A 14,633-nucleotide genomic window follows, 5' to 3' on the forward strand; every position below is an offset into this window, starting at 1 on the left:
GTACAGAGTTCAAGCTCAGTGAGACATCTTGACTGGGTCAACTGGTCCTGTCACCTCACAATTTGTTGCGGATATGAAAGTCAACTAAATCACTACTTCTTCTTCTCGTTCTTGTTAATTATTATTTTATTTTGCACTTTAATTTGTAAACCTTAATTTAGTACAATTTTGTCTTAAAACTATTTTTAATTTATTTATTTTTTTAATGTTGAAGCATATAAATGCAATAAAAAAATGAAATTAAAAAAAAAAAGAGACAATCCTTAAAGGACTCAAAATGTTGCATAAAGTACATATAAAAAGTAGATGAAAAATAATTTAGAGATCAAGATACATAAAAAAAAAAAAATTAAAACTTAGGGATCCATCAACGTGCCTAAAAAATATATAAATAAATAAAACATTTCAAAGACAAAAAGACGTCTGTGGGCCTGGTTAAATGACTAACATAGCAAATAACTCTTTTTTATTTTTTATTTTTCTCTTATTAGCCACTTATATTGTAAATTTTGAATTATAACAATAAAAAAATTCTTCCTTTTTAAGCTTGGCCATCAGTGTTTCATAAAAAATGAATAAATAAATAATAGTTGCGTATGTTTTTAAATTATTCTTTTTCAAATCTGTTAAATAAATTGATTTACATTCTTTTTATTTATTAGATTTGGACAAATCACTTGTGTTTTTATTTTATTTCGTTTGGGTTGCCATTACCTTCAGTATCAGTTGAGGCCCAGGAAAAAAATACTCTTTTAATTAAAGCGGTCAATGCTTTTCGACAAAATAAATAAATAAAATAAAGCATTCAATGAAAAGTGATGGTAAACTGTATGTGCCTCCCATCCCATGTGGGGATCTTAATTTAAAAAAAAAAAAAAATATATATATATATATAAAATTGAACGTAGTATTTGAAAAATCAAGCGTATGTACTGGACTGGTATATTCCTCAACCCCTTTTTTTTTTTTTTTTTTTTTTTTTTTTGTGGAAAGGAATTTTCCTCAACCCTATTAATCACCCTTATCGATTGTCCATTTTTTCCTTTAATGAGATCTCTTGGATACGCAACGCCAATAAGGTTCCTCTTCAGCCAATGACCAAAATTTTCTTGAAATCAATGGAGGGAGACAAGAGAGGGTCTCTTCTTTAATACTATGTCAACTATTTGCCTGAAAAATCTATCTACTATTGACTTGGGATGTTCAATATTTGAAAAATCTATCAAATTAATTGATTCTCGATCAACTAGAGGTCGACCCGATCGAACAACGTGACCAAGTCATCATACCAAAACAAAAAAACCTGACTGGTTCATCGAGATGTAATTAATTCACCCTTCACCCTCTTGGATATATTATCGACCAAATTCATTTCTATGTAATTAAATCAATTCATAATTGACTTTAGTTAGCTACATTTATATGAAATTAAGTTGTGTCTCGATATGTTTTCTAATTTTTTATTTCAAATCTGTCCAATATATAAATCAATATATATATATATATATTACATTTTGTAATTAATCAATAAATGCATATGTGTTAGTCAATTAATGAGTTAATATATTATATATTAATTGATATTTAATTATTGTAATTACTGTATAAAATAATTATTTTTTAAATATTAAAAATGAGAATTCAAATAAATTCAAGATTATTGTCTGAGGAAACTTTCTCCACATAGACATATAATTATTATTTAAACAATGCATATTTTGTAATTATCAATGGTAAGTCCCACATTATTAAAATATCAAAAAGACGTGAAAATAAATAATATAATTGCTTATTATTTATAATTTTAAAGGTGACTAGTTAAGGTCTTTTTCTCTTCTCATATGGCCACTAGTTATAAAAGGCGCTAGGAGTGCACTTGAGAATTCACCTCTGATAAGTTCAATTTTCATACTTTCAGGTAATCTTCATATCTTAAAACAGCCACATTAATTTTCTTGCTTTCCTCTCTAATTTCAGTTATACTTAGGAATTATGAATAAAAGGCTATCTCTTTTGCTGGTAAGAGCTACGTACTGCTTTATTAGCATTCTAATTCGAAACTAGCTAGCTAGCTTCTATATATATATATATATATATATGTACACATATGTATATATCGTATACATTATATATATTAAAAAGAAATCTTTAATGCATATATAGATTCTATGAGTACGGTACATATATTTAATTAAAAAATCTTCAATATTATAAATCTCCTCCCAATTAGGAAATTATGGTGATGGTGTGGACGTTTAAGTATTTCCTCTTTGCCGCGCTTGTTGGAACTGGTGGTTTTGCTCTTTTGGCTGATGCCCAAGATCAAAAAGGTATATATTAACCATCTCTCTCTCTCTCCCGCTATATATATATATATATATTAAATTGCGTTAGTCTTATAATTTTAGGTATTGATTATACCTACTAATCAAGTTTCACGTATATATATATATATATATGCGCCCAAGATCAAGATGATAGAAGGTAATTAAGGATATGTTATGCAAATTTATGTGTATTATGTGTTCATAGTTTTAGCAAAAGATAATAAAAATAAAATAATAGGAACAACAACAACAACAACAACAATGATAATGTGTTTCTGATGATGATCATCAGGATTCATCAGCCTAGATTGCGGCTTACCACAAAGCAATACCCAATATATTGAGAAGGATACAGGGTTGATATTTGTGTCGGATGCACCCTTCATAGACACTGGTGAAAGTAAATTCATATCACCAAAGAATAAACAAGATTATCTACGAAGGATGGAGTCTCTGAGAAGCTTTCCGGACGGAATCAGGAACTGTTACCGAATAAACGTCACAAGTGGCACTAAATATTTGATCAAAGCATCATTCTTGTACGGAGACTATGATGGCGAAGATATACTACCAGAATTCGATGTCCATATTGGAGCAAATTTGTGGGATACAGTGAGTGTCACAAAGGCAAGTGAAAGTGAAGAGATGGAGATCATACACGTCCCTCCCCAAAACCACATCCATGTTTGTCTTGTGAGAACGGGTTCTTCTACTCCGTTTATTTCATCATTAGTGTTCAGGCCTTTGAATAATCAATCCTATAAGACTGACGAAGGATCCCTGGTGGGGCTGGCACTATCCTACAGGGTTGACACTGGTTTTACTACATCTGATCCAGGATACGTCGGATACAGGTACTTACAATTTATTATGTACGTTGAATGTTTTCAATTAATTAATTACCTTCACTTCAAATTAATTTATATATATATATATATGTATATATTTTTTACTAGGGAACGTTAGATAGCTTATGTTGTTTAACTATCATCTAATCTCATGAAAAATTTTCAATACTCCGTCTTACATACATTTACTTAGGATCCACATATGTGTCCCACATGCATGTGAGAGGAAGTATCTGAATTTTTTTTCTTGATTTAATCGATGCGCTAGTTGGACAACATAAAAGAGCCACTTGACATTGCCCAGAATAAAACCACTATATATATATATATATATATATATATCTAATAGCTAGATTTAAATAGGATATTTAATATGAGAACTAATGAGTTTTTTTTTTTCTTTTTCTTCTTCAATTTTTGAATAATATTAATAGTTGAGATTTAAAGTTACATTTATTAATAACTAATTTCAAAATAATTTATTTTTGCTAAATATAGTTTTAGTATGTCATTAAATTTATATTCGATTATTTTTTAAATTTTAAATTCTAAATCTTATGTGATGTAATAATTATCAAGGTTAGATTTTTGTTTAACAAAATGGAGAAATTTTTTTTTTAATTTTTTTTTTATAAAATGTAAAATAGATTTTATTTGAGGTTGACTAATATATAAAAATATATATAAACATTTATACGCTGTTTATTTAGGTATCCTCAGGATGTTTATGATCGTTATTGGCCTTCCGACGACCCTAATAGTGATTGGACAAGTTTAACTACCTCGCACACCATTGAAAGTAACAATTCATACAAACCACCTTCTGATGTAATGAGTACTGCTGCTACACCCAAATATCCACTAGATTCCTTGGATTTTGACCTGTTAACTTTTGATGATGGTAATGACACTTCCGAATATTATATCTACATGCACTTTGCTGAACTTGAACTGCTCAAAGCCCACCAGCGTAGAATATTCAACATTTCATATAATGAAGAGTACTGGGCTGGACCTTATGCTCCTCGTTACTTAGAAACAGAAACCTTTTACGGCACTAGCGGATTGATGGGAGGACATCATCGTTTTTCCATTTACGCGGTTGACAATTCAACCCATCCACCCATCCTTAATGCTTACGAAGTTTATATTGTAAAACGCTTCTTACAATCCGAAGCCAACCAAAACGACAGTAAGTACAACTTTTTTTTTTTTTTTTTCAAAGTACAACCTTAATATTATTTACTAAACTTCAACCCATTTGTTGAATATATACTTTGAATACCAAATATAATGTGATAGAATGTTGGATTATGTTGGGTTTATCTAAATGTTTTTGTGTGTGTCTTTGTGAAAGATATTATGTAAGCTCGCATATCGATTTATATAAGATAAATTTCTGTATGCATCTATAATTAGTTGATGCTGTAACAATACTAAAATCAACTTACGGGATAAAGAGAAACTGGCAAGGAGATCCATGTACCCGTGAATACTTGTGGGAAGGTCTAAATTGTAGTTACGATGGTAATTATGATGCCCCAAGAATCATATCATTGTAAGTATACATATGTTTCAAATAATTAAATTTTAATTTCTTTCCCTTCTTTTCCTCCGCAATTTTTTTCTTAGAATTAAATGCACTTTGTTACCTTTTTATTTGAGCAAAGTTCATTTTCGGGTTTCTACAGTTTTCTAAATTTTTATTTTTATTTTTTACATTTGATATCTTTTAAATTTTAAAAAAATTAGATTTTGATGACAAACCGTTAACAGAAACCATTAAGTTCGTCTGTTTTTTTAACACTAAAGCTAATTTTTTTTCTTTTTTAGCTTAACAGTTTCCGTTGTATTTAATATTTCTCACCAAAATGCAGCTTTCTGAGAGTTAAAAAGGATATTAAATGCAATATATATATATATATATATGCACAAACTCCTAAGTGAACTTTGCTCGTATTAGAGGGTAGAAAAGTGCATTTAACTTTCTTTTTACTTTAGCCAAGTACTTACAGAAGATGCAATCAGGAATTTGTCCTCAAGTGGATTAACCGCCGAGATTCCTCCTTCTATATCCGAACTCACCATGATTCAAAATTTGTAAGTATATCAGCTATATGACATAGTGCTTGGAACCAAATCGGATGGCCATCATTTTAATTTATTCCTTTTTCATATACCAATCAAAATGCTTAATTATTTCAGGGATCTATCAAATAATAACTTTACAGGATTAGTGCCGGAATTCCTCTCCAAATTGCCTAACTTAAGGGTCTTGTAAGTAATTATTAATGTGGATTCTAGTGGATGACATTGTGCATCCATCCTAATTAATTAGTTATATTAATTTATTAACTTGGTGATATACATACAAGCATATATATATATATATATATAAATATAGTCTTTCTACTATGCAAATATCTAAATTTTAACAAAACACTGATATAGTATCTATTATTTTATGGGATTACATGTAAGCTGAATTAATGATTACATACAATCCCATTATAGATATACCTATATGCATTTTAAGAAACTACAGATATCAGCATAGTAGAATTTTTGTATATATATATATATATGTATGTATACACAAACATATGCAGAAACTTGGAGAAGAACAATCTCAAAGGTCCAGTTCCAGTTGCCCTCGTGGCAAAGTGGAAGCAGGGTATACTCTCCTTAAGGTTGGTATCGTGTATGTGCAATTAACTACCAATAATTTCTTTTTTTTCATTTTGTTTTTCCGTTTCAATTTCTTTCTTACCATATGCCTCCTAAAATTATAAATTTTTTTTCCATAGAAATTATCTATATAGATTTGTAAGAGTTACATAATGTATCACAATCAATAACATATTTTTCTATTACTTATTATTCTAAATCTTGGTTTTTCACTATGAAAATTTTTTTGGTTACTATATCTATTGATGCAGTGTGTGCGGAAATCAAGATTTGATTGTACCAGTCCCTTGCAATTCAACGACGAAGGAAAAGAAAAAAGAAAATTCAAATCTAGTAGTAATTCCAGTAGCAGCATCAGTTGGTATTTTCGTTCTCTTATTAACAGTTGCAGCAGTTTGTTGGGGCCACAGAAGGAAAAAACAAAACAGTAAGACTATCCGTATAGATATGGTCCCCTTTATATGTATGCAGTCCGGTATGGATGTCTACAACATATATTACTTGTGAATTTAATATTTTTCAGCCTTTAAAACAATATTTTAAGAATATATATATATATGTATATCTGCTGGAACTTCTTATTTTATTGTGAGCATATATGAAATATGAATTGGAGCTAAAATTGAATTTCATGCATCCACTATTATGTTTAAAGGGGTAAAAATATTAATTAAAACTATGACCATGACAACAATACTGAGAGGAATTTAACTATAACTGGGTCAGATACCAAAAAAACAAGAGTATTGACCACAACAAAAGTAGTGGCTAAAAGTTTGTATTTTATAATTAAACGTTTTTAACAATTGAAAAACGTCATTACTAGGTTGTGGCCAAAAATCCCTTGGCCAAAATTTTTATACACAATATGATATCGATAAAAGTTTTTAGCCACATTCTTAGTAAAAACAATCCTTGTACTCAAACAAATTAATGTTGCTAAAAGCTTTTTGTTCTTGCCAAAGGTGCTTTACCTACAATAATTCATAGTAGCTAAAAGTCCCATGGTTAATGCACAATTTATTACTATTATTATTATTTTCTTTTATTTATTTTTATTTTACTATTATTATTATTATTTTTTGTAGTGATTGCAAAATACACAGATCAGAAAGGGCCATTGGCGTCAAGCAAACAAGAATTCACATACTCAGAGATACTAAGAATAACCAACTATTTTGAGAGGGTTATTGGCAAAGGAGGATTTGGAGCAGTTTACCACGGCTACATAGGTCACACTCAAGTAGCTGTAAAAATGCTTTCCCCCTCAGCCCTGCAAGTACATCAACAATTTCTTGCTGAGGTTCCTAATTAATTAATTCTTAAAAATAATATGTACCTGTGTTTAAAAAAACAATACGTGCATGAAGTCCATTACACAAATATAGTCATATACATAGTAATCAAAGTGAATTTTTTTATTTTTTATTTTGGTAAAATCCAGGTAAATCTTCTTATAGGAGTTCATCATAAAAACTTAACAAAATTGATTGGACATTGCAACGATGGAACAAACACAGGGCTCATCTATGAGTACATGGCTAATGGAAACTTGAAAGCGCATATTTCTGGTTAGCTACCTGACCTATAATTTGGTTCTTTGGTTATAATTTGTAACGATCTCCAATAACCAAGACTAATAAGGGAAACAATAATTAACTAAACAGACAAATTTTTTTTTTTTTTTTTTTTTTTTTTTTTTTTTTTTTTTTTCATGTGGACACAGATCAGAGTCCATATATCTTGAAGTGGGAAGTTAGACTTCAAATAGCACTGGACGCAGCACAAGGTAAGCAGCATAACGAAAATTTCCCGATTCTTCTATATATGTTATATAGCATGCCTTTTCTAATTTTCAAATTGTGGTGTTTAGGTCTGGAGTATCTGCATTACGGTTGTAAGCCTCCAATAATCCACAGAGACGTGAAATTAACAAATATCTTGTTAAATGAAAATCTTCGAGCCAAGATATCCGATTTTGGTCTATACAAAATATTTTCAACTGATAGTATTACCATATCTCGTATATCAACAGTAGTTGCTGGTACTCCAGGGTACCTTGACCCTGAGTAAGTATATTTAATGTATGCATATTTCCCTGCTTTTGGAGAAATTTGCTAAATGAAGGAATTGATTTTCTTTGTCAAAAAGGTATGATTTTATTTGCATGCATTATGTGATTTTTGCAGGTACACCAAATCAAACAGATTGAATGAGAAGAGTGATGTTTATAGATTTGGGGTTGTACTGTTGGAGATTATCACAGGTCGATCTGCCATTGACAAATTGCACAACAATATTCATGTTAGTGACTGGGTAACTTCCACACTTGAAAATGGGACCTTAATAGTATCGTTGATCCAAGGTTAGATGGAATTTTTGAAATCAACTCGGCCTGGAAAGCTGTTGAATTAGCAATCAATTGTGTGTCTCCTAAGCCAAGCCATCGGCCAACCATGAGTCAAGTAGTGAGTGAACTAAAGGAGTGTTTGGATAAAGGACATGCTTGGACAAAGGGAAGCCGAGATATTGAATTGAATGAAACGAGGCCTCTGTATTCGATCACTGAGTCGAGTCCCTCAGCTAGGTAGGATTTTGTGTGTTTGTTTTCTAAGAAAATGCCTTTTGTAGCAGTTAAATGAATTAAGCAGGAACCACAGGGTAAAATGATCCTCTGGACATGATATGTATATAAAATTATAAACGGTCATGATGCATAATTTCTTTTTCTCATACTGATTACTTTCCTATGTATGTCATTATGTATGGATATGAATGATAGTTCAAAGTCAACGCCTCATCTTTAGTTTGGAACACAGAAACTAATAAATGCATTACGAACCAAATTAACATCGAAATAGCATATGCAAATGAGCATTCGTACGTCCATCCAAATATTAAAAAGTTTAGAAAGTTGTGGCCTGTATTTGGAGGGAGCTTGTATTTGTATGACCTCGCTAGTACAAGCTGTTCTGGAAAATCAGAACCAAGTTGCTACTTTATCTGGTAGAGGACAGAGCCACACCTGCCTCATAACAAATGACAATTTCTAGCAATAACATTAACCGTACCCAAAGAAAACCCTTCTGATGCGTAAACACCATCATTCCTCTGATTTGACTTATCTGGGATTCTCAGTTAGAAAACCAACTCTGCCCCGGTATTGTCTACTTTCCCAAGTTTTTTCAAAAAGGGAAAATACACAGGCTCTATATTAATACTCCTCCCTCGCTAGTTATCATTTCAGAAAAACATTGCACAGAGAAAATAAATAAATAAATAAATAATTCTTCATATGTTTTCTACTGTTCTGTCAGAATGTCCCCACTAGCATCTCGATTCTCCAGTGTATAGTAGCTTTTTTTTCTTTCTTTTTTTCTCTTCTTCTTTTCGTTTATTATTCTTTATTTAAATATTTAATATAATAACTATTGTTTTCTTAATATATCATACAAACCATCAAATAGTTGAGTTTTTTGGTATACCTATTTGTTTATCCGTTGTTTGGATACTAATTGATATATAAATGAATCAATTAATAGTTAACAAATTAATAAAGCTAACCTACATTTACTGAATTTGGTATTTAAATTTGTCAATTCCGTGTGCATCGTTTTTTCCCCACATAGCACTAATGTAGTGGCTCACATGTTGTCACGTTTTAGCTTAATTAACCACTAATGATTAGTGTGTTTGGCTGGAAGATGGCCCTGCATGCGTGGCTAACTTGATCTAGACTAAGTTGTTGTATTGTATCTATTTTACATTCTCACATATATACCTTATTCATTTTTGGCATTTGGCAGCCAAACATGCCAAATGAGATACGAAAATAGAAAATCTTTTAATTCTGTACCTGTAAAACTAAATGTTTCACTAATGCAGGTACTAAAGTTACCAAAGGTCGACTGAGAAAAGCGATGTGTATAGTTTTGGTATAGTGGTATTGCAACTAATCACAGGCCAACATGAAGTTATAAAAAGCCATGACAACATTTGTTAGATTTTTAGAACAAAAAAACACAGCAAAAACAAAAGACAAAGAAGCTTAAACAGGTGTGGTCTCAACACCCTTGTTCATTATGGACATAACATATAACCACAAGTTTTCAGAAATAGTAAATCACCTAATTTTCACCTACTAGTGACTCATATTGCCAAAAGGCAAGCCATACTTTGGCTATCTAATACAACAGTGTTTTTATCAAAAACTGAAAGCACAGTAACTAATCATTACAAAGCAACTTATGACAGCAACAAAAGTGACATTACACTAACACTCCTCCTTGGCACTTTTGCTGGAAACACTAAGATCATTTCTTAATGTTTCAAACCTGTTTCTTGGCAAAGCTTTCGTCAAAATATCAACAAGTTGGACCTCAGAACTGCAATGAACCAGCTTCACTTCACCATTTCTTTCAGCTTCTCTCACAGCATGATATTTGACTAGAATATGCTTTGTTCTTCTATGTTGACCTGGATTTTCAGCAATGGAAATTGCAGACTTGTTATCACAGTATATTGTGGTAGCTTCTTCTTGCCTCTCATTTAAATCAACAAACAACTTTCTTAGCCATAAAGCTTGATTTGAAGCAGCTGCAGCAACAATATATTCAACTTCAGCTGTGGATTGAGCAACTGAACCCTGTTTTTGTGAGCTCCATGAAAAAGGACCTGAACCAAGAGAAAATAAGTACCCTGAAGTATTTTTTAATCTTCCATACTTCCAGCCCAATCACTATCAACATAGCCCATCAACTTGCCTTTTTCTTGCTTCAAAAACAAAACACCATAGTCTATGGTGCCTCTAATGTACCTTAGCACTCTTTTAGCTGCAGAATAATGCATATGTGATGGAGCATGCATAAATCTGGAAAGCAGACTCACAAAAAACATAATGTCAGGTCTAGAAGCACATAAATACAGTAAACTTCCAATAAGGCTTCTATAGGTTGAAACTTCAATCTTGGCAGCACCATCTTCAAGTTCAAATTTTTGATTGTAAACCATTGGAGTGTCAACTAGATTACACTTCTCCATGTCAAACTTTTTGAGTAGTTCTATAGCATACTTCTTTTGGGATAAGAAAATGCCATGACTAAATTGATATATCTCCATACAAAGAAAGTAGTTCATCACGCCTAAATCTGACATTTCAAACACCTTTTGCATCTTAGATTTAAACTCCAACACACTTTGTGAATCTCCTCCTGTAACAAACATGTCATCAACATATAGAGAAACAATCAATTTTTCATCATTTGAACCTGACTTCACGTACAAAGTAGGCTCATTCTCACTCCTTTTAAATCCTTTTCCAACAAGCTGTGAGTCAATTCTACTATACCAAGCTTTGGGAGCTTGTTTCAAGCCATAAAGAGCCTTATGCAATTTATAAACCTTGTCTTCCTTTCCTTGAACAACAAAGCCTTCAAGTTGTTCAACATATACTTCTTCCTGTAGGTAACCATTTAGAAATGCAAATATCACATCTAAATGGCAAACTTTCCAGCCCTTTTGAGCGGCAAGTGCTAGTAGAAATCTGATTGTTTCATGTCTCGCAACTGGTGCAAACGTATCTCCATAATCAATACCAGGTTGCTGTACATAACCTTTAACTACAATCTTGCTTTATGCTTATCTATTGTACCATCAGCATTGACCTTGGTCCTAAAGACCCATTTCACTCCAATGGCATTTTTGCCTTAGGGTTTGTTCACCAATTCCCAAGTTTTGTTTTTGCTTATCATATTGATTTCCGTTTTCATAGCCTCTCTCCATGTCTCGAACTGATTTGCGTTATTGAAAGTAATTGGATCACACAATGCTAGGTTGCATCTTTCATATTCATCAGTCAAGGGTCTTGTACCTCGAACATCGGACAGAGATCTTATAGCTCAGATATCGGACAGGGATCTTCTATCTCGGACATCGGACAGGGGTCTTATAACTCGGACATCGGACATGGATCTTGTATCTGGGACATCGGACAGGGATCTTGTAGCTTGGAAATTGGACATGGATCTTATATCTTGGATATCAAATAGGTGTTTTGCATCTCGGACACGTCTCTCGGATGCATCAGTGAAGGGTCTTGTACCTCAGATGCTTATCTTGGATGCATCAATCAGAGGTCTTGTACCTTGGATGCTTATCTCGGATGCATCAGTCAGAGGTCTTGTACCTTGGATGCTTTTCTCATATACATCAGTCAAGGATCTTGTACCTCTGATTCCAATAGCATCTTCATCATTTGAATCATTCTCCTCCTGAATCTCGTTATGTTCTTGGGTAAAATTCTTTTATGAGGCTTAAACTTCATTCTTTTTCCAATTCCAAACAGTAGCTTCATCAACTTTAACATTCCTACTAACAATGAGCTTGTTAGTTTTCAAATGATATACTCTGTACCCTTTTGTGTTGCTGCTGTAACCAACAAAAATTCCCATATCAGCTTTTTGATCCAACTTGTCTCTCTTAATTTCAGGAACATGTGAATAACAAGTACTTCCAAATATCTTCAAATGCTCCACAGTAGGCTTGACCCCATACCACACCTCATATGGAGTTTTAAACTCCAATGCTTTAGTTCACCACAAAAAAATGGGAATTAGTGACTATACTGTCAGTGACGAAAAAGTAATGGTCACTGAATGAATAAAACAACGACCGATATTTAGTCGCAGAAACGATAGTAAGAGAAACATGTAGAATTTTGGTTGACCTGTTATGGTGACCAGAAATTTGGTCACAAATATAAATTTTCGCTGACCAAAAACTATTTGGTAGTTAAAAAGGCAGGGTGGGAAGCTTTCCCACCTTTTTTTTTGGCGGGAACATGAAGTTTCAACGACCAACCACTGTTGGTCACTAAAAGTATTTATAAAGGACCAATATATTAATCACTAATAATATAACTTTAAATTTTTTTTTAAGGAAAAATAGCAAATAATGTTAGCATAAGGCATTCCACGACCAAATTATTTTGGGTGGTCAAATGTTATATTTGTGACGAAAATATTGGTCACTAAATAGAATTTAAAATAATAAAATATGAAAAAAAAGTTTATAATAGGTTTAGTTTAATGCCATCAGCGACCAACTATGTTTGGTGAGTAAATGCAAGGGCGGGAAACCATCCACATGCTTTTCCATTTTGGCGGGAAGTGAGAACCTTGACTAAATGTAAGAAAAAGAAACATGAAATTGGTAATTTAATGGTTTGAGCTACCATGTCAGTGGCTATTAAATAGATACAAACGGTGTTAATAATAATATTAATAAAATAATCCACAATGAAGCTGCATTTTGTAAAGAAATATTTACTTAAAAAAAAAAACAGATTTTATTTATTTTTTGTATTTTTGGTTACAATCCCGATAGAACCATTTTTGGATGGATGATCCCCATAAAACCCTTTAGATGATAAAATTGCATGGGCCCTATTTCCTTTCTAAAACTCTCTCCAAGAGTTGTGCTGCCCCCTTTGGATTGTCTCACCTCTCTGACCATTCGTTGCTTCTGACTGCTTGGATTGGCATCTCTCTCAAGCTCCATCTCAGGTGTGTTTCCTCTCCCATTTTCTCTCTGTGCTTTTTCTTTTCTCTGTTTCTTCATTTTTCCCTAAGTTGCTCATTCCATGAAACGTAGGTGAAAGATGGGTTAGTTCTTTGTTACATATGACAAAGAGTCAACTGGATTTAATGAGCTAATAAAGGAAGGATTGAAGGATTTATTAGGGACATGAGAGGAAGCAAATCTATTCTTGGTAAAAGACATCTATAACTTCTTCTTTTTTTCCCTCTATGTTTGTTGTGGTGTTTTGTGAGAGATAGGTATATTGAGTGAGAGGAGTCTCTGGCCCTATATGTTATTGGTTTTTGGCAATGTGGTTGATATTTTCAAACAATAAAGTTCTAGAAATTTTTCCCACATGTTGATACATAATTGCATTTTTATCTTTTTTCCTATGTTCTTAACATAATGTAATGAGTTTTCATGGATTGGAATTTTCTTGAACTGCTCTGTTGCTTTTGAAAAAAACACAAGCATCGTAATTTTATGGCTTGAGATTTTTTGTTTTTGAGAGATACTGAATCAAAATGTAAAAAAAGAAAAAGAAAAGAAAAAAGAAAGAAAAAAAAAAGGGTAACCGAAAATGGGAAAAAAACTTGAGGTAAAGAAGTAAATATGGTTCTCCAACCTATAAACAAATAAGACAGTTTCTAGATTTTTACTTTATTTTGGTTTTGGATTGGGACTTTTAAGAACTTCTAAATTGTTGAATGTTGAATAATGGACTCTGTAACTTGTCTAATAATAAACACCCATAACATAGCAAAATGTAATTGAATATCAATATATAATATTATTGCATATTGGGAATTGAATGGAGAAATCAAATTAGAATAACTCCTGTTGAATATATATAACTAATTGTCTAAATATTATTTATGATCACCTTGTGTAGGCATGGTGCATAATTTGTGGAGATTGGAATACTGATGGCATCCTCTATCTATATAGATATATGTACATATATAACTATGTGGGTTTGAGAGATAAAATAAGAAGGGACTATAACATTTCCACAAGATCAGTGATGATTGCTTCATTTATGCATATATACATGTATGTATATATATATATATATATATACGTATAACAAAAGGATTGAATGATTAAGATTATTGACAATATCAATCTCTTAGATATAGTATTGATATTATTTTTTATGTTTGCAGGATGGTAATATAGGGGAAACAAATAT

The 14,633-nt window shown here is 31.9% G+C and overlaps 1 pseudogene; it reads left to right on the plus strand.

Moving 5' to 3' along the window:
* The first annotated feature begins 1,905 nt into the window (after positions 1-1,905).
* On the plus strand, positions 1,906-8,596 carry LOC107420869 (probable LRR receptor-like serine/threonine-protein kinase At1g05700; annotated as a pseudogene).
* Positions 8,597-14,633: the final 6,037 nt, after the last annotated feature.

The sequence above is a fragment of the Ziziphus jujuba genome, chromosome 1 (assembly GCF_031755915.1).
Source record: "Ziziphus jujuba cultivar Dongzao chromosome 1, ASM3175591v1".
Lineage (NCBI taxonomy): Eukaryota > Viridiplantae > Streptophyta > Magnoliopsida > Rosales > Rhamnaceae > Ziziphus > Ziziphus jujuba.